Source organism: Bufo gargarizans, chromosome 3, assembly GCF_014858855.1.
Source record: "Bufo gargarizans isolate SCDJY-AF-19 chromosome 3, ASM1485885v1, whole genome shotgun sequence".
NCBI classification, from domain to species: domain Eukaryota; kingdom Metazoa; phylum Chordata; class Amphibia; order Anura; family Bufonidae; genus Bufo; species Bufo gargarizans.
This window is the reverse complement of record NC_058082.1, coordinates 233040107-233067572: the sequence shown is the minus strand read 5'-3', so window position 1 is coordinate 233067572 and position 27466 is coordinate 233040107. Positions and strand designations below refer to the sequence as shown.

At 41.6% G+C, this 27466-nt stretch overlaps 1 protein-coding gene across 2 annotated transcripts in view; it reads left to right on the top strand.

The window, feature by feature from the left end:
- Positions 1–27466, top strand: part of NALCN (sodium leak channel, non-selective) — a 759765-nt gene that overhangs the window by 252511 nt on the left and 479788 nt on the right. The gene's annotated exons all lie outside the window — the stretch shown is intronic.

Here is a 27466-nt window from a genome sequence, read left to right as displayed (position 1 = left end):
CTGAGTACCTGTAAAATTGAATACATCTGGTTCCCTGTACTGTTAAAATTATCTAATTGCATGCTTATTTTAAAAGGTGATGTTACATATGTTTCACAATTACACTGTGATTTCTACAGTGCATTGAAGTGTTCATGATTGCCTGGATGTTCCCTCATGCAGAGCTCCTTACAAGTACCAGGAATTATGTGCTGTGCAGTACAGTTAGCTGATTGGAGCGATTATTGTACAACCAAATCATAGGCAAATCATGTTGGTGATTTTCATTAAGCGATAAACAATTTGCCTCTTGAACACTTATTCATCTTGTTTGGAAAGACAACAGTATTGCTTAGGAAATTAATGTCTTAGAAGCTGTAGTGCACAGTAAATACCAGGCTGTGAGTCATGTATTTTTTTTTGTTTAGTTATTTTTTTAAAAACTTTAACACCTTCAGGACCAGGCCATTTTTTGCAAATCTGACCAGTGTCACTTTATGTGGGGATAATTTTAAAACACTTTGACTTATCCAGGCCATTCTGAGATTGTTTTTTCGTCACATATTGTACTTCATGACACTGGTAAAAATTGAGTAAAAAAAATCATTTTTATTTATAAAAATTTTTGGGGAAAAATTAGCAGATTTCCAAGTTTCAATTTCTCTACTTCTATAATACATATTAATAATACGTATTAATAATAATTAATACCTACAGAAATAGTTATTACTTTACATTTTCCATATGTCTACATCATGTTAGGATCTCTTTGGGAATGACATTTTATTTTTGGGGGACGTTACAAGGCTTAGAAGATTAGAAGTAAATCTTGAAATTTCAAAAAACAACTTTTTAAGGACCAGTTCAGGTCTGAAGTCACTTTGTAAAGCTTACAGAATAGAAACCACCCAAAAATGACCCCATTCTAGAAACTACACCCCTCAAGGTATTCAAAACTGATTTTACAAACGTTGATCCCCAAGAATTAATGGAATGTAGAAATACAATTTTCAAATTTCACTTTTTTGGCAGATTTTCCATTTTAATATTTTTTTTCCAGTTACAAAGCAAGGGTTAACAGCCCAAAAAAAACCTTAATGTTTATGGCCCTGTTTCTGTCGTTTACAGAAACACCCCATATGTGGTCGTAAACTGCTGTACGGGCACACGGCAGGGCGCAGAAGGAAGGGAATGCCATATGGTTTTTGGAAGGCAGATTTTGCTGGACTGTTTTTTTTTTTTACACCATGTCCCATTTGAAGCCCCCCTGATGCACCCCTAGAGTAGAAACGCCATAAATTTCACCCCATCTAAGAAACTACACACCTCAAGGTATTCAAAACTGATTTTACAAACGTCATTAACCATTTTACGTGTTCCACAAGAATTTATGGAAAATGGAGATACAATTTCAAAATTTCACTTTTTGGGCAAATTTTCCATTTTTTTTTTCCAGTTACAAAGCAAGGAATAACAGCCAAACAAAACTCAATATTTATGGCCCTGATTCTGTAGTTTACAGAAATACCGCATATGTGGTCGTAAACTGCTGTACAGGCACACAGCAGGGCGCAGAAGGAAAGGAATGCCATACGGTTTTTGGAATGCAGATTTTGCTGGACTGGTTTTGTCACGAGGGTGTCAAGAGCCACGTCTGACTCCGTTATACCCGGGGTCAGGAAGTCGCAGCGGGTGGCTGCGCGCTCTATGTCTAAAGATCATGGTGTTTCTTAGTGTTTGTTTTCTGTGTTTGCCTTGCTATCCTTTTTGTCTCACTCAGGGATCCGTAGCTTCTCCTCCTCAGCTGTTTCTTGTCTGCCACTCCCAAACTCCTTATATTCTCCTCTCACACTTCTCTTGTTGCCAGTTATAGAGCTTCCTGCCTGGACATCTATGCTGACCCACTGGAGCTGAGAATCTGGTTGTTGTTCCAGAGTGCTACCCTCCGGATCCCTGTTGGGCTTTTGTTGTCTCCTGTTGTTGCCCACCTGGGATTATATGTTTAGTTTGTATTGTCTGTCCTCCCCTTGGTGTTTTCCTCTAGAGCTAGTGGTGCGGACTAGTGTTCCCACCGCCCTGTTCACTATCTAGGGCTCATCCTAGGGAAAGCCAGGGTTTTAGGCACGTGATCGGCGTACGGGCGAGGAACCCGTCTAGGGACGACAGGGCAGCCAGGTGCCAGACGCAAGGTGAGTCAGGGGTCACCACCTTCCCTCTCACTAGGGCAGGGCCTCCCTCTTTTCCTCCCTCCGTGTCACGTATGTGACAGTTACGCCGATCGTGATATTATAACTGGCCCTTATTTTTTGAGAAAAAAAAAATATATATATATATATATATTTAATTTTTTTTTCCTCTACTTAGAATCCAGTATGGATCCTATTGCTGCTTTGGCAAAACAGCTTCAAGGCCTGTCTTTGGAGGTGGCAGGATTGAAGGCGTCTGTCCTCCAACAGCAGCAGCAAATGCAGCAGACCGTAAGCCCAGCGGTTGCTATGGGTAACCAGGTTGTTACAGAACCCAAGGTTGTTCTTCCTGACAGATTCTCTGGGGGAAGGGACAAATTTGTGTTGTTCCGTGAGGCCTGCAAATTATATTTTAAGCTGCGCCCTTACTCCTCAGGTAATGAAGAACAGCGGGTGGGGATTGTTATTTCCCTGCTTCAGGGGGACCCGCAATCCTGGGCGTTCTCGTTACCCCCTGGTTCCCAGGCTCTCCGGTCAGTGGAGGGATTTTTTGGGGCTTTGGGTCTCATATATGATGACCCTGACCGTGTCGCCCTGGCTGAGTCGAAGTTACGGAGACTCCTACAGGGAGATCGGCCAGCAGAGGAATATTGCTCAGAGTTCCGCAGGTGGGCTACGGATACTCAGTGGAACGACCCGGCTCTCAGGAGTCAGTTCTGCTCTGGGTTATCTGAAAGGGTTAAGGATGCGCTGGCGCTGTATGAGACACCCCTCTCCCTTGATGCTGTTATGTCCCTCTCTATCAGGATAGATAGACGTCTTAGGGAGAGATCGAAAGTTCCTGAGCAATCGGTAACCTCTCCCAAGCAGCAGTTAGTCTGTACGGACTTGGATGAGCCTATGCAGCTAGGAGGAACTTCTCGTCAGGTCCGTCCTCCTGAGGTTCGCCGTAGGTGGGGGGCTTGTTTTTTCTGTGGGGGGAAGGGTCATTTCATTAATGTCTGTCCCTCCTTTCCCAAAAACAAAAGACCGTCGGAAAACTACTAACCCCAGGCTGTGCGGAGGATGTCAGCCGGGGGGTATACGTTTCCTCCATACGAACATCTCAATTTGTGTTGCCAGCGGTTATTGTTTTTGGTGTTAAGACGGAGTCTATTTCTTTTTTTCTAGACAGTGGAGCAGGGGTAAATTTGATAGATGCCCATTTTGCCCGCACTATGGGTTTGTCTCTCTGTACGCTGCAGAGACCCATTCCCATATTCGCTATTGACTCTGCTCCTCTGTCTCAGAGAAACCTCACTCACGTTGTCCATAACTTACATCTTCGGGTAGGGGACCACCATAAGGAGCGTCTTTCATGTTACGTTCTGGAGGGCCTTCCCTCTCCTGTGGTATTGGGTCTTCCCTGGTTGGTAGCGCACAATCCAGTGGTGGATTGGCAGGCCAGGGAGATATTGGAGTGGAGTGAGCATTGCAGAGAGAATTGCTTAAATAACAATTGCTTAATCGCCTCCATAGCTTCCCTACCTACATTTATTTCGGACTTTGAGGACGTTTTTTCTGAAAAGGGTTGTCAGAAGCTACCACCTCATCGTCCTTATGATTGCCCGGTTAACCTGATTCCCGGTGCAAAATTACCCAAGTCCAGGTTGTATAATCTTTCGGGTCCCGAGAGACAAGCCATGAAAGATTATATCTCCGAGAGTCTGGCCAAGGGACACATCAGACCCTCTTCTTCACCCGTGGCTGCAGGGTTTTTCTTTGTTAAAAAGAAAGATGGGGGCCTGCGTCCTTGCCTAGATTTCCGTGAGCTAAACCGGATAACCGTCCGAGACCCATACCCTCTTCCTCTCATTCCTGACCTTTTTAATCAGATTGCGGGTGCTAGGTGGTTCTCCAAACTTGATCTTAGGGGGGCCTACAATCTGATTCGTATCAAGGAAGGGGATGAGTGGAAGACAGCTTTTAACACCCCTGAGGGGCATTACGAAAATTTAGTCATGCCTTTCGGTCTGACCAATGCCCCTGCTGTCTTCCAACATTTCGTTAATGATATTTTTAGTCATCTCATCGGCAGGTTTGTAGTCATATACCTAGATGATATCTTAATTTATTCGGCTGATCTGAAAACACATGAAGTACATGTCAGGCAAGTACTGCAGGTCCTACGGACGAATAAATTATATGCGAAAATTGAAAAATGTGTCTTCGCCGTTCAGGAAATACAATTCCTGGGATATCTATTATCTGCTTCAGGTTTCCGTATGGATCCTGGGAAGGTCCAGGCAATTTTAGATTGGGATCTTCCTGAGAACCTTAAAGCTCTACAACGGTTTTTGGGTTTCGCAAATTTCTACAGAAAGTTTATTAAAAATTATTCAGTGATCGTTAAACCCCTTACTGACATGACTAGGAAGGGGACTGATTTTTCTAAATGGTCTGACGCCGCTAAAATTGCATTTTCCTCTCTAAAAGAGAGATTTACCTCGGCACCTGTTCTAATTCAACCTGATGTCTCCCAGCCTTTTATTGTTGAAGTTGATGCGTCGGAGGTGGGAGTGGGGGCTGTATTGTCTCAGGGTCCGTCTCCTGGCAAATGGCGTCCTTGCGCTTTCTTTTCCAAAAAATTATCTGCAGCAGAAAAGAACTATGATATTGGAAATAGGGAACTGTTGGCGATTAAACTGGCGTTTGAAGAGTGGCGTCACTTCTTAGAGGGAGCAATCCACCCCGTCACGGTAATTACGGATCACAAAAACCTTCTGTACCTAGAATCGGCTAAGCGTCTCACCCCTAGACAAGCTAGGTGGTCGCTATTCTTTACCAGATTTAACTTTGTAATCACCTATCGTCCTGGGGCAAAAAATACCAAGGCAGACGCATTGTCTCGTAGTTTCCCTGGAGGGGGTAATGTTAGTGATCCGGTACCTATTTTACAAAGAGGAGTGGTTGTCTCGGCTGTACACTCTGTTCTAGAGGGAAAGGTGTTAGAGGCCCAGGGGGACGCCCCGGCCTCTTGCCCCTCAGAGAAATTGTTTGTACCGTTAAACCTGCGTCTTGAGTTATTGAAGGAACATCATAATTCGGCACTTGCTGGGCACCCAGGTAGTAAAGCAACCTTGGAGCTATTGTCTCGTCGTTTTTGGTGGCCAAGGTTGCGTCAGGATGTAATAGATTTCGTGTCTACTTGTTCTACTTGTGCACGCGCGAAAGTCTCTCATACACGTCCAGCAGGGTCTTTATTGCCACTTTTCATCCCCAATAGACCATGGACACATCTATCAATGGATTTCATCACTGACTTACCTTTGTCTGCGGGTAAAACAGTTATCTTGGTAGTAGTGGACAGGTTTAGCAAAATGGTACACTTTATTGCGCTACCCGCACTTCCTAATGCTAAGACTCTTGCTCAGGTGTTTATCAGTGAAATCGTGAAGCTTCACGGGGTCCCTTCCGATGTGGTTTCGGATCGGGGAACCCAGTTTATTTCTAAGTTTTGGAAAGCTTTTTGTACCCGTTTAGGGGTACACTTATCCTTTTCCTCAGCTTTCCATCCTCAGTCGAATGGACAGACTGAGCGTACCAACCAAAACCTAGAAACATATTTAAGGTGTTTTGCGTCTGAAAACCAAGAGGTGTGGTCATCATATTTACCGTTAGCCGAGTTTGCCATAAATAATCGCCGTCAGGAATCCACTGGCAAGTCACCATTTCTTGGTGCATACGGTTTTCATCCCCAATTTTGTACTTTCAAAGAGGGGGGGTCTTCTGGGGTTCCCGAAGAGGAACGGTTTTCTTCATCTCTTTCATCGGTATGGCAGAAGGTGCAAGCTAACTTGAAAAATATGAGTGGTAAATACAAATGCATGGCCGATAAGAAACGGTCGCCAGGTCCGGACCTAGGAGTGAATGACTATGTGTGGTTGTCTACTAGGAATATTAAGTTGAAGGTTCCCTCTTGGAAACTGGGTCCTAGGTTCATTGGTCCTTATAAAATTGTAGCCGTCATTAACCCTGTGGCTTTTCGCCTGGAGCTACCTCAGACTTTTAAGATCCATAACGTCTTCCATAAGTCGTTGCTCAAGAAGTATGTTCCACCTCTAGAACCATCACCGCTGCCACCTCCTCCTGTTGTTGTGGATGGTAATCTGGAGTTTCAAATATCCAGAATTGTTGATTCTCGTCGGGTCCGCCGCTCTCTTCAGTATCTGGTGCATTGGAGGGGTTACGGTCCCGAGGAAAGAATGTGGGTTCCAGCGTCAGAGGTAAACGCCAACAGGTTGATTCAGGCTTTCCATGTCTCTCATCCGGAGAGACCTGGTCCTGAGTGTCCGGAGGCCCCTCGTGAAAGGGGGGGTACTGTCACGAGGGTGTCAAGAGCCACGTCTGACTCCGTTATACCCGGGGTCAGGAAGTCGCAGCGGGTGGCTGCGCGCTCTATGTCTAAAGATCATGGTGTTTCTTAGTGTTTGTTTTCTGTGTTTGCCTTGCTATCCTTTTTGTCTCACTCAGGGATCCGTAGCTTCTCCTCCTCAGCTGTTTCTTGTCTGCCACTCCCAAACTCCTTATATTCTCCTCTCACACTTCTCTTGTTGCCAGTTATAGAGCTTCCTGCCTGGACATCTATGCTGACCCACTGGAGCTGAGAATCTGGTTGTTGTTCCAGAGTGCTACCCTCCGGATCCCTGTTGGGCTTTTGTTGTCTCCTGTTGTTGCCCACCTGGGATTATATGTTTAGTTTGTATTGTCTGTCCTCCCCTTGGTGTTTTCCTCTAGAGCTAGTGGTGCGGACTAGTGTTCCCACCGCCCTGTTCACTATCTAGGGCTCATCCTAGGGAAAGCCAGGGTTTTAGGCACGTGATCGGCGTACGGGCGAGGAACCCGTCTAGGGACGACAGGGCAGCCAGGTGCCAGACGCAAGGTGAGTCAGGGGTCACCACCTTCCCTCTCACTAGGGCAGGGCCTCCCTCTTTTCCTCCCTCCGTGTCACGTATGTGACAGTTACGCCGATCGTGATAGGTTTTTTGACACCATGTCCCATTTGAAGCCCCCTGATGCGCCCCTAGAGTAGAAACTCCATAAAAGTGACCCCATCTAAGAAACTACACCCCTCAAGGTATTCAAAACTGATTTTACAAACGCTGTGACCCCTTTAGGTATTCCACAAGAATTAATGGAAAATAGAGATATCATTTCAAAATTTCACTTTTTTGGCAGGTTTTCCATTTTAATATTTTTTTCCAGTTACAAAGCAAGGGTTAACAGCCAAAAAAACTTAATGGTTATGGCCCTGATTCTGTAGTTTACAGAAACACCCTATATGTGGTCGTAAACTGCTGTATGGGGCACACGGCAGGGCACAGAACATAGAAGGAAAGGAATGCCATAATGGTTTTGGGGTGCAGATTTTGCTGGACTGGTTTCTTTGACACCATGTCCCATTTGAAGCACCCCTAGAGTAGAAAATCCAAAAAAGTGACCCCATTTTATAAACTACAGGATAGGGTGGAAGTTTTTTTGGTACTAGTTTAGTGTACATTTGATTTTTGGTTGTTCTATATTACACTTTTTGTGAGGGAAGTTAACAAGAAATAGCTGTTTTGGCACATTTTTTTTGTTATTTACAACATTCATCTGACAGGTTAGATCATGTGGTATTTTTATAGAGCAGGTTGTCACGGACGCGGCGATACCTAATATGTATACTTTTTTTATTTATGTAAGTTTTACACAATGATTTCATTTTTTAAACAAAAAAATCATGTTTTAGTGTCTCCATATTCTGAGCCATATTTTTTATTTTTTTGGGGCGATTGTCTCAGGTAGGGGCTCATTTTTTGCAGGATGAGGTGACGGTTAGATTGGTGTTATATTGGTGGGCGTACGCCTCTTTGATCGCTTGCTGTTGTACTTTTTGTGATGTAAGGTGGCAAAAAAATTGTTTATTTAGCACATTTAAAAAAAAAAAATTACGGTGTTCATCTGAGGGGTTAAATCATGTGATATGTTTATAGAGCTGGTCGATACGGATGCGACTATACCTAATATGTCTATATGTCTTTTTCCTAATTTTTACAATTTTTTTACTTTATTTTTGGAAAAGGACGCTTTTTTTTTTTACTTGAAAATTATAATTTTTTTGTAAAACTTAAATTTGATAAACTTTTTTTTTTTCACTTTATTATTTGTCCCACTCTGGGACTTCAACATTACAGGGTCTGATCCTTGTTTCAATGCAGCACGATACATCTGTATTGTGCTGTATTGAACTGTTAGTGTCTGACGCTAACAGTTGCCTAGGAGACCCAGCCTGGGGGCTGGGCCTCTTAGGCCTCCATACATGCCAGGTCCCATGCCTTGGAATGGCTGAGGTGAGGAAGCGCAAACCTCCCATATGCCGCGGTCGGCGCTGACTGCAGCATATGAGGGGTTAATACATCGGCATCATCACCAATGCTGGTGGATGCAGCAGGGATCTGGCTGTCAGTAACAGCCGGATCTCTGCCGCTGATCGCGGGACTGCACATGGGGGAAGAGAAGGATCGCAGGACAAGAATGCTCGTTCCTCCAGCGCTAAGTGCCAGTGATTTAGAACGAGCATTCTTGTCCTGGACCGTTAAGGGGTTAATGATTAACAAGCCCCTTACTTTTGTTCTTTTTAGTAGTCAATTGTGTAATAGGGCATCCACCTATGTATAAGTATAGAAAATCATAATGCACTAACTAAGGCTACTTTCACATGGACAGATCCGCTCAGATAGTACAACCGTCTGCATCCATTCAAAACAGATCCCTTTGTATTATCTGTAACATAGTCAAGACGGAACCGTCTTGAACACCATTGAAAGTCAATGGAGGACGGATCCGTTTTCTATTGTGCCAGATTGTGTCAGTGAAAACGTTTGGCTCAGTTTCATCAGACGGACACCAGAAAGCTGTAAGCAGCGTTTTAGTGTCCGTCTCCAAAGCGGAATGGAGACTGAACCGATGCAAACTGATGCATTCTGAGCGGATCCTTTTCCATTCAGAATGCATTCGAATGCAAAATGTTCAGTTTTGGACCGCTTGTGAGAGCCCTGAACGGATCACGCAAACGGAAAGCTGAAACGGGAGTGTGAAAGTAGCCTTAAACAGTCTATAACATTGAGAACAGCATGCTTCCCACCCTCAATCTCTTTGTGAGAATCTAGCACTTAAGTTATTTTAATAGCATGTATTTTTAAGCAGTAAAGTGTTTTCCATTCAACAGGTGAAATAATGTGTTTCTTTGTTATTTCGTTTGAACGAGAAGGACATTTTTAACCAAACTAGTGTTAACTATTCCAGAGAACCATAGGTTGTTCTTGTGCCTGAATCCACTTTCTAGACACAACAAAATGAAATTGCTTTTTTTTTCTTTTCTGTTTGAATGCAGGAAATGTTTATAAGGGGGCCCATACACTTAAAGGGGTTATCCAATCCTAAAATAGGCCCCCCATATGCCGGGCCCTCAACGCTGAATATACTTACCTGGGTCCCCACTCCTTGCGCCGCTCCTGGTCCCCGTTCTGCCGCTGCACCTTCTCCCTATGTGCGGATTAAAACATCCAGCGTCACGGAGGGGCAGCCAATGGCAGGCGGGGATGGGGACTAGCCTCCCTAGCGTCACCCGCGATTCTAGGGAGGCTCGTCCCCACCTGCCATTGTCTGCTCCCCACCAGACACCGGATGTTTTTATCTGTACACTGGGAGTAGCAGCAGTGTATATTCAGTGTGGGGGGCCCAGCATATGGGGGAATTTTTTAGGATTGGATATCCCTTTTAAGATAGCTTGCTTGTTTTGCATTCCTCTTTATACACTGTATATGCATGCTCGGCTCAGGGGGGATTTTCTCTTTTGGCTGGGTAGGAGGGCTGTAAGAGGTGTCTGGCAAGTAGCTTATCTACTGTGGGATTTAAGGATTGGGCATGTTGAAATCCAGCATGCCCAGTCCTTCTTCCCATTAACATCCTTAGTTAGGGAACAGTCTGGAGAATCCTGTACACAATAAATAATTAGACAATCCCACATGAGATATTTATCTGCAGATCTTTTGGTTGTTCCATCCAGCTTAGTTTATTTTGTGATATAAATTTTATTTGAATGACCACCACAGTTCGTGTGAGCATTAGATCCGCAGTAGACCTCACTAGAGATGAGCTTGTCAATTCTAAACAAATCAAATATGTTACACATTTACCAAAAGTTCTATTTTCAAATGAATCTGAAGTTTTGCAGATTCAGACTAACAATGCAAACCATCCTTTTTCTTTTTCTTTTTTCATAAGAAGAGGCAACAAAACCCCATGTGCTGTGAAAGATACTCAAGATAGTGTCCATGACTTGTGTGGTAACAACCAGCTTTTGGACTGCAACCAGGAGGAGGTTCAGGCAGAGATGTGGGATCCCATGCAAAGCTGTCTTTTTGATGTTTGCAGTGGTAGTAGTAGTTGTAGTAGTGGTACTTGTAGCCACAGCGCTGGTAGCCATGACAAGTGGGGAAAATACAGAGATGACATATCAAACAGTAGTTTAATAAAAGATTGGGGTGATGAGAAGCATGTGACCTCAGAGGAGGAGGGTGTTGGTCACAGCAGCAATAACAAGCAGAGAAAATATATGGAAGAAAAACGTCCAGAAACACTGCCAGGGCAAGAACTGCTTCTATTATGGTCAGCACGGACATTGGGGATGCAGCTGATACTGTGGTTGCAGGCTCAAAACATGCCAGACCTGCTACGTCTGTGCAAGTATCTCCTATCTGGCAGTTTTTCTCCACAGTACTGGCAGGCAGAAGCACAGCCATATGTAAGATCTGTAGGATAAGAATAAGCTGTGAACGTACAAGCACAAACCTAGGCACCATGGCTCCATTGCAGCACATGAAGCAGCATCACCAGATCCAGTAGGAAAATCGAACTGGCCACCAGCAATTGGAACAAGACTGTCCTCCTTCTCTCGGTCTCCTTTGCAGCATCTAGGCGCATTCACATGCAGTACACTGTGTTTGTCATCGTCATCAGTTTCTTCTTCTCCTGCTCAGCCTACTCCTCTTTTTTCTCCTTTGCCCCGTTGACAGTCATCAATAACATAATGTGTAGACTGGAAACCACTCTGCATACCCAGCAATACACTGGTGTACAATCGTAACTCTCGCCTTGCCAAGTTGTGGCAGTGCAGTTGCTCTCATACCACTTAGTGGATTCTGCTGCCTCTAGGCAACAGATGGCATGCGATCAGCCTTTATGGAGGATACCAAGCCACCATTATTTCTCCAAAAACAGCCATTCCTACCTTGTATTGTAGTAATAGGGCTCCTCTGGACTTTAGTGGTCTAGTGAGCGTGTGGACACAAGGCGCATATCACAACCGGATGTTTAGGTACAATCAGATTTATTGTAGGACAATGCGTTTCAGACTTCAAAGGACCCCTTTTTCAAGTCTGAAGCGCTGCAGCAAGAGAATGAGCTGGTACGCTGCCGCCTGGTCCCTGCACGTCGTGCGTACGATCAGCGGTGTGGTGTATTGTATTGTAACATGGCGGGGAATATGGAAAGCTCCTTGCAATTGTCGCTGTGCAGCAAGGTGCAGGCCACTGTGGACACCTGTAGCAGTTGGTCTGGTGTCCACAGCAGGAGCTTATCTGCCTCCTCAACATCTTCCTCCTTGAATATTCTCCTGCCATCAACAGAAGCAGGGCAGACCATTACTTCTACTCCCCCTCCTTCCTATCATATGTTTAGAATGAAGCGTTGCCATACTGTTCTTTTGAGCTCACCAGCATGGGGGAGACTAGCCAGATAGCCGATCAGTTGCTAAAGTGTATCAAGCAGCAAACATTGTGCAGGTTGTCTCCCAACCAACTTCAACTAGGCAAGGTGGTCTGCGCCAATGGCAGGAACATTGTGGACGCACTGCATTTGGTGGAAATAACACATGCTCCCTGTATGGTGCACGGATAAATTTTGTTCTGCAATGCTTTTTTCAAAAGTACCGTGGCTTGCAGTGGGTGCTGGCCATGTCCAGGAGACTATTCGCGTGTTTCAGCCATTCTTATGTCGCAAGGAACTCCCTTCTGGACTTGCAGCAACAGAACAGTCTGCCATTACGCAGCCTGATTCATATACGCTAGAGAGTCTGAAGGAGCAAAGTAAGGGCTCATTCACACGACCATATGTTTTTTCCGTTTCCGTTCAATTTTTTTTGCAGACCGTTTGCGGAACCATTCATTTCAATAGTTCCGCAAAAAAAAAGACGGAAGTTACTCCGTGTGCATTCCGTTTCCGGTGTCTGTATTTCCGTTCCGCAAAAAAATAGTATTACTTGGACAAGAATAGTACTGTTCTATGAAGAGCCAGCTATCCCGTTCAGCAAAATACGGAATGCACACGGATTTCATCCGTATTTTTTGCCGACCGCAAAATACATACAGTTGTGTGAATTAGCCCTAAATAGGTGAATGATTTTGTCATGCACCAGAACACCAAGGAGCACCGTGGGGCACAGCCCCTCAGTGGACAAGGTGCAGAAGATTATTCTTTTTGTCTTGCATACTTTATAAATATGTTGAAAATGAGATGCATCAAATTGTGCCAAAAATGTGCCAAATGTTTAGCAAATTACCAAAATACAGACACAACCACAGTAGTAAATGTGAGTCAGTGTTTACATATACTCTATATAGTTCTGTACAGGGGCAATCATGCTGTATATGCAGTCTGAGCAGCTGCACAGGGGTACTGCAGGAAAAGTGGTCCACGACCATCTAAAAAATTTGCTTGATTGCATGTAATATACTGATAATGATTGCCATTATTTATAATTACTAGTTAATTACAGTCTACAGGAGAAACTGACACATCATTGAAAGACTTTCATTATAAGCAGCTCTAGTGCGAAAAACTGAACATGCTAGCTGTTATATAACTAGGGGGCCTACAGGATGCTATCTATTTCTATATTTCTATTTTATTTTTTTCTATGCATTTCTTTTCTTGACACCATTCTTATAGTGTATCCAGATGAAGTAGTAGCATCAAACTGCTAAATATTTGGCATCTGCTCACAATCTTTTGGGTCAGTGGACAATTGCCTTCTAAGGATGCTTTCACACACACGTTTTTGCTGGAGTTTTGTTTTTTATGGCATTTCTTTGCACCTGCAGTTTTTGATGTACCTTTTTGCAGTAAAAACATCATCTCCAGGTGTTAGCTGAAGGTCTACGGTATATGTGAAATGCAGGACTTAGAGAAATTTTTTGCTACTGGCATTTTTGTTGATTAGACGGTGGCATTTGTCTTTCTTGCTTCTTTTTAAAATCACAGCATGCTGTAGATCCTGATGTATTTCTGGGCTTTTGACGACACCTTCTCTACACAGGAAATATGCCATGAAGAAAACGCTCATGGTAAGACGCAGTGGAGGAGATTTATCAATATTTTATTAGACTGGTGTTCTTATACACCAGTCTTGATCCCCTATACTCTGGAGTAAGATACACCTAATTTATTAAGAGACAGATGCCTCTTCATAAATTAGGCACATCACTGGTCCTCCGTGTCCATGTGCCAGAAACTAGAATAGCAAAGCTCCTCACAGGAAGAAGCTTTGTTATTGTTATTGGTTATTTTGGGCATGTGTGGAGAGATACATGTCCTATAGGAGGGGAAGCCAACGGGAGCTGGAAAGAGGAGGGGCCGGGGGTGGCTGCAGCGAGGAGTGACGAGCGCGATGTGCAAGGACCCTGGCAACCATGGCCCAGTTTGGTGCTCAGCAAAACATGCTGTGACCTGAAAAAGGAAGATAATACCACCCCACTCTGACATAAGATCCTGGAAGCAAGCAGAGCAGCTGATGATGCCCAAGTTACCAGGTAAGAGTGTCTCCTTCCACCCACCGCAACATCCAAGTCTGTTCAGAAACAGTTTGTGCCATTCAAATTAGTTGGAAGAGCAGCACTGTTCCAGAAAAGATCAGCCCCATCTCAATAAATGGTTAAATGTTTAATTTAATGCTCCTTTCATATTCTAGTAATAACCCTATAATGGACCTAAGTAACATTCCCTCTCCAACAACATTCTGTGTTATGGCTTCATTAAATCTAACAGCATCCATAAACCTTACATTTCACTCATACCGCTCCATTCTCCTGATTATGACCCTAACCACACACACTGCGCCAAATACATCACATGGATGTGCATGGTGCAGTGTGTGTGATGCATGTGGTGAAGTGTGTGATGCGTGTGGTGAAGTGTGTGATGCGTGTGGTGCAGTGTGGAGTGCCATGTGATAAAGTACAGGATTGGACTGGACTTTATCACTTGGCTATAATTACATAGTAACATAGTACATAAGGCTGAAAAAAGACATTTGTCCATCCAGTTCGGCCTGTTATCCTGCAAGTTGATCCAGAGGAAGGAAAAAAAAACTGTGAGGTAGAAGCCAATTTTCCCCACTTTAGGGGAAAAACAAAAATTCCTTCCCGACTCCAATCAGGCAATCAGAATATCTCCCTGGATCAACGACCTCTCTCTAGTAGCTATAGCCTGTAATATTATTACGCTCCAGAAATACGTCCAGGGCCCTCTTGAATTCCTTTATTGTACTCACCATCACCACCTCCTCAGGCAGAGAGTTCCATATTCTCACTGCTCTTACCGTAAAGAATCCTCTTCTATGTTTGTGTACAAACCTTCTTTCCTCCAGACGCAGAGGATGTCCCCTCGTCACAGTCTTAGTCCTGGGGATAAATAGCTGATGGAATAGATCTCTGTACTGACCCCTGATATATTTATACATAGTAATTAGATCTCCCCTCAGTCGTCTTTTTCCTAAAGTGAATAGCCCTAATTTTAATAATCTTTCAGGGTACTGTAGTTGCCCCATTCCAGTTATCATTGTAAATTATCATTGCCCCATCATTGTAAATTACTTTACACAGTTTAGTGTCATCTGCGAAAATTGATACTTTACTATGCAAGCCTTCTACAAGATCATTAATAAATATATTAGAAGAGAATAGGGCCCAATACTGACCCCTGTGGTACTCCGCTAGTGACAGTGACCCAATCTGAGTGTGTACCACTAATAACCACCCTCTGTTTTCTATCACTGAGCCAGTTACTTACCCACATACAGATGTTTTCTCCCAGTCCGAGCATTCTCATTTTATATACTAACCTTTTATGCGGTACAGTGTCAAATGCTTTGGAGAAGTCCAGATATACGACATACATTGATTCGCCGCTGTCAAGTCTAGAACTTACCTCCTCATAGAAACTGATTAAATTAGTTTGACATGACCGATCCCTCACGAAGCCATGCTGATATGGCGTTATTTGCTTATTTCCGTTAAGATGCTCTAACATAGCATCTCTCAGAAAACCTTCAAGCAGTTTACCCACAACAGATGTTAAATTGTCTGCTGTTTTTCAGATCAGCAATGGTCCCCCACATAAATACTCCCCTCTTTGGCCCCGTTCACACCACCACTATTCATTTATGTTGTTTTGCTCAGTTACCTGAGCAGAAAAATGAAAATAACGATGTTCTCTTTTACAATGGTAATGCCCAGATGTGCCCCCTTCACAGTGGTAGTGCCCAGATGTGCCCCCTTAACAGTGGTAATGCCCAGATGTACCCGCTTCACAGTGGTAATGCCCAGATGTGCCCCCTTCACAGTGGTAATGCCCAGATGTGACCCCTTCACAGTGGTAATGCCCAGATGTGACCCCTTCACAGGGGTAATGCCCAGATGTGCCCCCTTCACAGGGATAATCCCAAGATGTGCCCCCTTCACAGGGGGTAATGACCAGAGGTGCCCCTTCACAGGAGTTGTGCTCAGATGTGCCCCCTTCACAGTGGTAATGCTCACATGTGCCCCCTTCACAGTAAAACAGCCCATATGTGCCCCCTTCACAGGGTAATGTCCAGATGTTCCCCCTTCACAAGGGTAATGCCCAGATGTGCCCCCTTCACAGTGGTAATACTCCCATGTGCCCCCTTCATAGTGGTTATGCTCACATGTGCCCCCTTCACAGTAAAAATGCCCAGATGTGTCCCTTCACAGAAAAATGCCCAGATATTTGCCCCTTCACAATAGTAATGCTCGCACGTGCCCCCTTCACAGTGGTAATGCCCAGATGTGCCCCCTTCACAGGGGTAATGCCCATATGTGCCCCCTTCACAGTGGTAATGCCCAGATGTGCCCCCTTCACAGGGGTAATGCCCATATGTGCCCCCTTCACAGGGGTAATGCCCAGATATGCCCCCTTCACAGGGGTAATGCCCAGATGTGCCCCTTCACAGTAGTAATGCCCAGATGTGCCCCCTTTACAGGGGTAATGCCCAGATGTGACCCCTTCACAGTAATAATGCCCAGATGTGCCCCCTTCACAGGGGTAATGCCCAGATGTGCCCCCTTCACAGTATTAATGCTCACATATGCCCCCTTCACAGTAAAAATGCCCAGATATTTTCCCCTCCACAATAGTAACGCTCGCACGTGCCCCCTCACAGTGTTTGCATTTCTTTCTGGCAAAGCTACCTGGTTCCGGCCCGCAAAATTTATACCATGTCTAGTGCGGCCCTCAGACGAGAAATGGTTGGGCACCACTGCTATAGACAATCATCTTGGCAATCTCATACATAAGCTGGACTTGCAACTATTTAGCATATGATACTTGTTATGTAACGGCATTGTTACTGTTTTGCTCCTTTTGATGGAACAATCTTTTTCTTCTTGTATACTACAAATTACAACCTGCTCTCATGTTTCCTAATAGCTCAGTGTGTTATTAAGTTGATTCCCAAGCGAATGGTCACTCGTTCGAATCCAGGGGAAACCATGAAAAAAAATTCCCAAGGAAAGGGAAACGTAGTTGTAGTTTTTAATCGTACCATTTTGGGGTACACATAACTTTCTGATAATTTTTATTAACTATCTCTGGGAGGGAGATGGGGAAAAAAGAGCAATACTGCCAATGAGTTTTTGCGGCATTCATTTTCGGAATAAATAACATAATATCATTATTCTCTGGGTCAGTACAATTGCAGCGATACAAAATACAGTCATGGCATTCAGTATAGGGGATGATTTACATGATATTTGTGTAGTGTGTGTTGTTATGGACGCGGCGATATTAAACATGTGGGGAAGATTTTATTTTTGCAATTTTTTTGTCCATTGAAAAGCATATTTTTTCTATTGGAATTTTATTTAATTGAATGGTTTGGGAGTCCGCTTCCTCTGTCACCACTTACATGCGGCAGGCACCATTTCCTGTGGCATGTAAGGGGTTAAACAGACCAGATTTGCGTTCTTGCTGGTCTAGCCTAAGGCCCCTTAGTGACTGCCATAAGAAGGTGTATGGGTGGTCACTAAGGGGCTAAAGAGGTTAACCCATCTCATACATTGGTGGCATATTGCTAGGATATGCCACCAATCTAAGATAGGGTTGGGTCCCAACTATCTCTAGAACAGGGCCACCAGAGTGAAGGAGAGAGCACCGCTCATGTGTGATGTGTTCTCCATTTACTTCTATGGGAGTTCTAAAAAAAAGTGCAATGGAGAGCGCACTGCACAAGCGCAACCACCATTCCATTCACCTCTATTTTCGGCACTCCCATAGAAGTGAAGGGAGGGTGGCTGCACTTGCACAGTGCACCCTCGTTCACTTTGGGGGCCCCATTCTAGAGATGGGTACGGGTCCCAAAGGTGGGACTAGCACCTATCTGTCATTGGTGCATATCCTAGTGATATGGCACCAATGTGTGAGATCGGCCAACTCCTTTAAATAAGGTTCAAGGAGGCATAAGCTGAAGGAACCCTTATTAAAAGTTACATCCAGTTTGTTAATTCAAGTTTTTTAATGCTTTATTCATTGAGGTAAATGTAGATAACAGTAGATATTTCTGTTCTATCAATGTAAATAAATCCTGTACAAGAATAATAAATCTGAAGATAATTGAAACAGAAGACATTATGTAATGCAGTCTTTGAATGAGAGAATAAATTAGTTTGTGAATAGAAAGCTGTTATATATTGAGCAGCTATCCATTTTGCATTAAAAATATCATTTGCGTTTCTGTTTTCTTATTGTGTTCTAATACCTGTGAACTGCAGATATGTATTCTGCTCATTTTCCTTCCTTTTTAAGCCACACAATGGTTTTATAATCTTTAAATTATATGATCTACTTGTTTTTAGGGCAGTACATCAAGTTTTGCTAATCATTGTAGTAGATAACTTTTTTTCCAAACTCTTCTTTCTTTCTTTCTTTCTTATGGTTGATTCAAGGAGAACAGTTTGTACGTAACTGAGACTGGAACAAATGAATATGTTTCATCTTGCCTATTTACCAGTGAAGGCACTGTTTGTACCAAACGATTGGAAGTAGTGATGATTTTCTAACCATTTAATTGAATTGACTGCTCAATTACCTGCATTTTAAAAGTGTTTGTACTGCCCAAAAGCCATTTAAATATACACTAAATAACCAATGGTTTAATAATCTTTTTTGGTACCACAATGTACCTTTTACTTGAACCCCTAAGTGACCAGCCTGTTTTGGGTCTTAGTGACCAAGCAATTTTTTTTTCTTAATTGTTTCATCATTGCATTCCAAAAGCTATAACTTATTTACTTTTCCATCGATGTAGCCGCATGAGGGCTTGTTTTTTTGCAGGATAATATGTTGTTTTTAATAGCACCATTTTGAAGGTGCACGTGACTTTTTGATTAAGTTTTAATTCATTCTGGGGGATGGAAAAAAAAACATATCAATACCGCCATTGAGTTTTTATGTTGTATATTTTGTGATATTCACTTAACCCCTTAAGCACCCTCTCGGTACATGTACGGCGCTGGTGAACGTGACTTAACGACTAGCGCCGTACATGCCACCGATGCTGGCATATTAATCACTTGTATGCCACGGTCAAAGCTGACCACGGTATGCAGAGGGTTCGTGGAGGGAACGGGGGCCCCCCACTTTCCCATCTAGTCTCGAGCTGCAGTGCCGGGGACCAGATGGCAGAGATGGCAAACCCGATGCCTTCTATAGGCATCAGAGCTTGCCTTCTACAGAAGCCTGTGAGATCCAGCCCTTAGGCTGGGTCTCATAGGCAGGCTGTCAGCATAAAAGCTGACAGCCAATTAATTATGATACATGTTGTATTGTAATGCATTGAAGAGGGGATAAGACCCAGGAAGTTGAAGTACCAGAGTGGAACAAAAATAAAAAGTTAAAAAAAGTGTTTTTCATGATTAAAAAAATTAAGTTTCAAGAAAAAAAAAATTTAATTTGTCCATAACGACAAAAATATCACATGATCCACCCCCTTAAGGTTGCTGCACTTGTGGGTGGATGTCCTGTTTATATGTCTACTGCCTGAATAAAAGACGAAGATTTTAGCTGGAATTTCATTGTGCTTTCATATCAAGATCCACCCCCTAACCTGAATGCCGCAAAAAAAAACAACTGCTAAAACAATCTTTTTTTGTCACCTTATCACAAAAAGTGCAATACCAAGCGATCAGAAAGTCATACGCACCCCAAAATTTGTATTTGTTTAAAACTTTTATTGTGAAAAACTTAAATAAAAAAGCATACATATTAGGTTTCGCCGTGCCCGTAACAACTAGGTCTATTAAAATATCACATGACCTAACCCTTAAGGTGAATACCATAAAAATAAAAACGTTGTTAAAAAAGCAATTTTTTGTTACCTTACATCACAAAAAAGTGTAATATCAAGCGACATAAGACAGTTGCCCAAAAAAATAAAAAATAAACTATGGCTTTCAGAATATGGAAACATTTTCAAAAATGATTTATTATGTAAAACTGCAACAAACAATAGTCATATTCGGTATTGCCGCATCCATAACAATCTGCTGTATAAAAATAGCACATGATCTAACCTGTCAGATAAACATTGTACAAAACAAAAAATAAAAACTGTACCAAAACAGCTATTTTTTGTTACCTTGCCTCAAAAAAAAAGTGCAATCCAGCAACCAATATAAGAGCAGCCAAAAATGATATGTACCCTAAAATAGTACCAATAAAACTGCCGCCTTATCCCGTAGTTTCCAAAATGGGGTCACTTTTTTGGGGTCTTTAAATGCGACATGGCAATTTAAAATTATCCCCGTGAAATCTGCCTTCATAAAACCATATGGCATGCCTCTCCTTCTGTGCCATGCCGTATGCCCATATAACGGTTTATGGTCACAAATTAGGTGTTTCTGTAAACTACAGAATCAGGGCAATAAATATTGAGTTTTGTTTGGCTGTTAACCCTTGCTTTTAATATCAAGAAAAAAATGGATTAAAATGGAAAATCTGCCCAAAAAGTGAAATGATGAAATTTCATCTATATTTTTCTTTAATTCTTGTGAAACAGCTAAAGGGTTAACAAAGTTAGCAAAATCAGTTTTGAATACATTGAGGGATGTAGTTTCCAAACTGGGGTTACTTTTTGAGTTTCTACTCTAGGTGTGCATCAGGGGGTCTTCAAATGTGATATGGCAACTTAAAATTATCCTAGGGAAATCTGCCCTCCAAAAACCATATGGCATTCCTTTCCTTCTGCGCCCTGCAGTGTGCCCATGCAGCAATTTACAACCACATGTGGGGTGCTTCTGTAGGCTACAGAATCAGGGTAATAAATATTGAGTTTTGTTTGGCTGTTACCCCTTGCTTTGTTACTGGAAAAATTTATTAAAATGGAAAATCTGCCAACAAAGTGAAATTCTGAAGATTCATCTACATTTTCCTTTAATTTTTGTGGAAAACCTAAAGGGTTAACAAAGTCTGTAAATCAGTTTTGAATACTTTGAGGGGTGTAGTTTCTTAAATGCCACTTATGGGTGGTTTCTATTATGTAATCCTCACAAAGTGACTTCACACCTGAGCATCATAAAAAATTGGGGTTTGGAAATTTTCTTAAAAATGTTAAGATTTGCTTCTAAACTTCTAAGCCTTCTAATGTCCCAAAAAAAGGAAATACCATTTACAAACTAATTCAAACATGAAGTAGACATATGGGGAATGTAAAGTAATAACTATTTTAGGAGGTATCACTATGTGTTTTAAAAGCAGCTATTTTTAAAAACATTTTGGTAAATTTTGTATTTTTTTATATTTAAAAATGAAATATTTTGACTCAAATTTACCACTGTCATGAAGTACAATATGGATCCACAGGATTTACTTTATGCTGTTAAAAACAAAGCAGGGCGCACCATAGGGTAATACCGTTGGTAGACTGATAAAATAAATGGTTCCAGTACAGGGCTCACCTTTTGTGGTTGTGCTATTTGTAGGCACAACTCTAGTAAAAGCTTGTCAATGACTGCGATGGAGTCACGGTTCACTGGTGGATCTGCAGCCGCGGAGGGATGACTTCTTGTCGGAGATCCCTGAAGTCTCCAAGAAGTGGTAGGATACAGATATAAATAGATAAAATATCCCAGGGGGCAAGAATCCAGTCCAGATAGTAATAGTAAATAGACACGTATTTATTGCAGAAGTACAACGCGTTTCGGGGAGTAGTTCCCCTTCATCAGGTACATAACACTGCATATGAAATCACATAAACACACAGCATTTAAATACACCCCTTTTCTTAGCCCCGCCCACTTTTCCATTTTGGCGGTTTTTTTGAGTGTATTTAAATGCTCTGTGTTTATGTGATTTCATATGCAGTGTTATGTACCTGATGAAGGGGAACTACTCCCCGAAACGCGTTGTTCTTCTGCAATAAATACGTGTCTATTTACTATTACTATCTGGACTGGATTCTTGCGCCCTGGGATATTTTATCTATTTATATCTGTATGAAGTACAATATGTGATGAGAAAACAGTCTCAGAGTGGCCTGGATAATTAAAAGCGTTTTAAAGTTATCGCCACATAAAGTGACACATGTCAGATTTGCAAAAAATTGCCTGGTCCTTAAGGTGAAAAATGACAGGGTCCTGAAGGGGTTAATTAAAAAATTAAGGGCACACGATAACTTTATTCTCTGGGTCAATATGATTACAGTGATACCAAATGTTTACATTTTACTACTTTTGCACAACAAAAAAACTTTTTTTCCAAACAAAAAAGTTTTTGCTTCCATTTTCCTCCATCTGTAGCTGGTGGATGTCTTGATTTTTGCAGGAAAACTTGTAGTTTTCATTGATATCTTTTTGGGGTACATTTTTTGGTGATAAATAAGCAAAAAAGAGCAGTTCTGTTTTCGGTAGTTATTTTTTATATCATTCCACATGCAAGATAAATTATTTGATAATTGTGTAGTGCAGATCGTTACAAATTTTCGTTGAAAAGCATTTATTTTCCATGGAAAAGGATGTATTTTTTAACTTTTTTTGTTAACTAAAACTTTATTCCACTTTTATTTTTACCATTTCTTAGTCTTACAAGGGAGGAGACTTTGAAATGTAATCCTCTTATTGCTTCTATAATACATTGTATTATATTCTGTTATATTCTGTTATATTCTGTTATATTCTGTTATAACGGAATCCATAACGGGCTTCCTCACTGCCCAAACGCCGAACCTGTAAAGTCCAGATATTCTACAGTAGCCCTGTGGAAATGAGAGTCATACTGCAGCAGCCAGCTTTTCCAATGCATAGTGGATGAAGCTGTATAGTTCTGGGGATGGCTTTCAATGCCAGAGGTACTGAAGAGCTGTTCGATGTCTGTGCAAGGTGTCTGACCCCCACCGATCAGATAGCGATAGTCTATACTTGAAGAAAAACTCCCGCAAAAAGTTTTATTCTCTAGCCTGCTACAAATGTATATGATGTAATCTGTAGTGAATGTAATCTCCTCATCAGTGACTGTGTTTTTGAGCTATCCCCTCCCTTATTTTTAGCCATGCCATGTGACCATCTCTCTGATCTCCAACGGACACAGGACAGGAAGTCGGTTACTTCTCTATTTATTCCTATGAGACTGACATTGAGGCTCTCATAGAAATACACAGAGAAACTTACTACCTGTCTACACATAAGATGCTGTGCTGGGGCATAGCTATAGGGGAAGCGGCTGCTTTGGGGCCCTGACCCAGAAGGGGCCCATCCAGGAGAAGGAGGACTAAAAGATTTTGTCAGGGCCCCCTCGACAGTATTACACAATGAAATTATATACAGTGGCAGTATAGACAGTGTAGAAAGTGGATGGAACAGCTGCCGGGCCTGGCCTGAGAGAGTGATCTTTACTAGCCACAGGAATGGGGGCATAATGAAAGGAAGGGGTTGCGAAAAAATTACTGGGGGAGGGGGCCCCCATTCAAAAATTTGCTTTTGGGCCCAGTCATTTCTAGCTACACCACTGATGCTGTGTTATTTGGAAAGTCTGATTGTTGGTCACATGACACAGCTGAGAAACAGAAGGGAGGGTATAACTCACACATACAGACACTGGTAGGAAGATTACATTCACTACAGATTACATAAAGTACCTTTCTAGCGGGTAAGAGAATAAAAAAAAATTTTTTTGCATCCTAGTGAATTATCAGACTTTATTCACACGTCCATGTTTTGGTTATTGATTTCCATCAGTAATTGTGAGCCAAAATCAGGATCAGGATTGGAGCCTCCACAGACATAAGGTATAAGGGAAAGGTCTGTACCTGATTTGTGTTTGGAGCCGCACCTGGTTTTGGCTCAAAATCACTGATAGAAATCATTGACCAAACACTGACTGTGTGAATAAGACGTCGTTTTTCTAACTATTATAATACCAAATTTATATAGTTTTTATTATCTACTTATTTTTTACAAAATATAATTTTAGGGCTGTTTTTACAGTTTTCTGTAACCTGTCTCCTCCTCCTATTTTTTACCTATTTTTTTCCTGAATATGTGCCTGTATTTGAAAATGTTCAGAAAACACAGGTTTACATCATTAGAGTGAGACCACATGGTGTGGCTGAACATACATGGCTAAGCCACAGCCACATGTGGTTGCCAGTGGCTACACCATGTGGTCTCACCCTCAAAATAATGGACTTACCCATTATGATTCTGTATTACCTATTCACAGATCAATTTATTGAATAGGGTCTGTAATTACATTACAATATGCTACAACCCTGCAAACCTACTAAAGTGAAAGAAATGGGTCTGCAATAGCAATTTATCTGACTCATTTTTCTATCCTTTTTCTTCCGATAAGTATACATGTACAGTGCTTGGTGGTGGGGTTTAATCTGTAGTGCTGCACATAACAATAATCTTTATATAACGCCAACATGTTCCTCAGCACTTTACAGTCAGAGGGTTCATGTGCAAACAATATCGGACATTACACTGCAACGAACAAGTCAATGATTATTATTATTATAATTTATTAAAGCGCCATTCGTTCCATGGCGCTATACATATGATAAGGGGTGCACATACATAAGACAGACAGTTGCACTATGCATGAACAAGACTAGTTACAAACTGATACAGAAAGAGAGAGGGCCCTGCCCATGAGGGCTTACAATCTACAAGGTATGGGAGGAGGACACAGTAGGTGAGGGTAAAGCTGGTCATAGCGATATAGCAGCAGCAGGGTCACTGTAGGTTGTAGGCTGGTCTGAAGAGGTGGGTTTTCAGGTGTCTTTTGAAGGTTTTCACTGAAGAAATGATTATCTAATAATAATTAAAACAAGAGGAATGAGGGCCCTGCTTGCAAGAGTTTACAATCTACAACATGGGATTAAAGCCCCTGCTCCTACACTCTAACAGGAGAAGGACAGCTCCCCAGATGGGGACCCTGAGGAGAAGACAGAAACAGTTTATTAGTGATTAGAGGAAGCAGCTGTGTGATTGCTGGGTGTTTAGGGCAGAACAGAACTGCTGGGTCTTAGCAGACCCTGATCAGCTCAGCATGTGTACTATGCCCCCACGGGGAGCTGTTTGACACTGAAACTGGGACTCTTTAGATGCCCAGGTTATAGTGGAAAGGTGGAAAGTGTGTCCCTGAGATGTCTTTTAATTACTTCTTGGGGTACATATTATAAGCCAAAAATATATTAAAAAATTAAGTAACATATAATAATATGCAAATAAAAGACCAAAAAAATGCCCAAACCAACCGAAACCATCACCATAAACCCCCAATGCATGCAAAACTATATGTATTATATATCAAAACGCCAACATAAAATAGGGAACCCAGTTTAATCATTGACTTTATTGCCCGCATACGTTATTTGCATATTTAAAGAATAGACAGCTATAGTTTGAAAAAAAAAAAACTTTTTTACATATTTTGCAGTTTTCCCCAAATAAAACTAAAAAAAAGGGAACAAAAATCCATTAAAACTTATTAATAAATAGCCCTAGGTGTCACCTAAAAGATAGTTAGTACTATGTAAAACATCTTCCCTGCACAGGCTAGTACCATGCCCTAATTAATAGGGTAATTGCGAATATTCTAATCGCTAATTTTTATTGCGAATATTCGAAAAGCAAATTTTTTTTTGCGAATATCGCAACTTCAAGAATTTGCGAATATTTTTGAATATAGTGCTATATATTTGCTATATCGAATAGTCTTCATTTTTTTACATCTAAAAACATGATTCCTCACTGCTTCTTGCTTGTGGGCCAATGAGTCATTAGCCCACAAGCAACTTAAGCAGGAAGGAATCATGTTTTCATATGGAAAAAAAAATGACGAATATTCTAAAAAACAAATATATAGCAATATAGGGAATATATTCGTTAATTAGAATATTGGCATTTTTTTTTTCAATCAGTTGTTCGCATACTCCTCCCCGACAAGCGTCCCCGTCACCTTGGGAACGCCTGTGGGTTAGAATATACTATCGGATCTGAGTTTTCCCTGCGATCGTGAAAACTCAGATCCGATGGTATATTCTAACCCACAGGTGTTCCCATGGTGACATGGACGCTTGTCGGGGAGGAGTATGCCAAAGTGGAATAACAGTACACATAAATTGTTTAAAAAAATATATATATATAACTTCGTTTTGAATATATAGCAATATAGCGAATAGTCGTAAAATACACATATAGACTGCAATTTAGGTAATATAGCGCTATAAACTTTTTTTCATAGTCATAACTTTTTTCTCTTATGAACTTCAGATTTAAAGAAAAATTACAACTTTAAAAAAAAGGTTATAGCATTATATTAGCTAAATTGCAGTCTATATGTGTATGTTACGAATATTCGCTATATTGCAATTTTTTTGAATATTCGTCATATTCTAAAACAAGAATATATATCAATATAGCGAATATTCGTAGAATACAAATAACGAAGATAACGAATATAGCGCTATAGTCTCTATACTCGTTAATTCTAGCAAGCCATAGGAAAGTTGCCTGTGGACAGCTCTAAGTTGGATTCGCAATGCGAGAATATTACTTTGCCTATATTTTGCAATAAATAAAATACTGAGTCATTATTCTATTTATTGCAAAAAGTGGCAAAGTAATATTCTCGCATTGCGAATCCAACTTAGAGCTGTCCACAGGCAACTTTCCTATGGCTTGCTAGAATTAACGAATATAGAGAATATAGCGCTATATTCGTTATCTTTGTTAATTCTAGATAGCTAACCAATAGGAAAGTTGCCTTATACAGTTAAACTTGCAATACGCGAATAATTAAATCGCATATTATTCGCAATAAATAGAATAATGCCGAATATTCGATTTCGACGAATATAAGGCGAATATTGAATCGAATATGGCACCTCCCGCTCATCACTATTGCTGTCATTGACTGGTGTAGGGCCCGAATTTTTCATTTCCTATAGCTAGTCTAAAAGCATTGCTACACATCCTATAAAGGAAAATGTCAAACATAAATTCATGATTTTGTATTTTTTTATTCTTTGAGTATACTGTCATTTGTGTCATCCTCGCCATTATCTTCTTCATCAACACCCCCCCTTCGCAACACAGAACAATCTTCACAGCTCCCTTGACTATGAGGAACAAGGCACTGAAATGACAGACGAGATGCACTGGGAATCTTTGCATTTCCCATCCGAAGAGCTACTGTCACCTATAGGTTTTTGTTATCCACATTGCAAATTTCAAGGCTGTGAACATTTATTTGAAGAGAAGTAATCCTTTTTGAAATACACTTTCTGTAATGCGTGTAGAAGATTATTAAGCAGTTTGCCATTAAGCAATAATCATTCTCTATTACCGCCTATACATCCAGGATTCAGTACATTTTTGAAGTGTTCACGAGTAGTGTTTTCTGCCATATATGTCGGATAGACATTG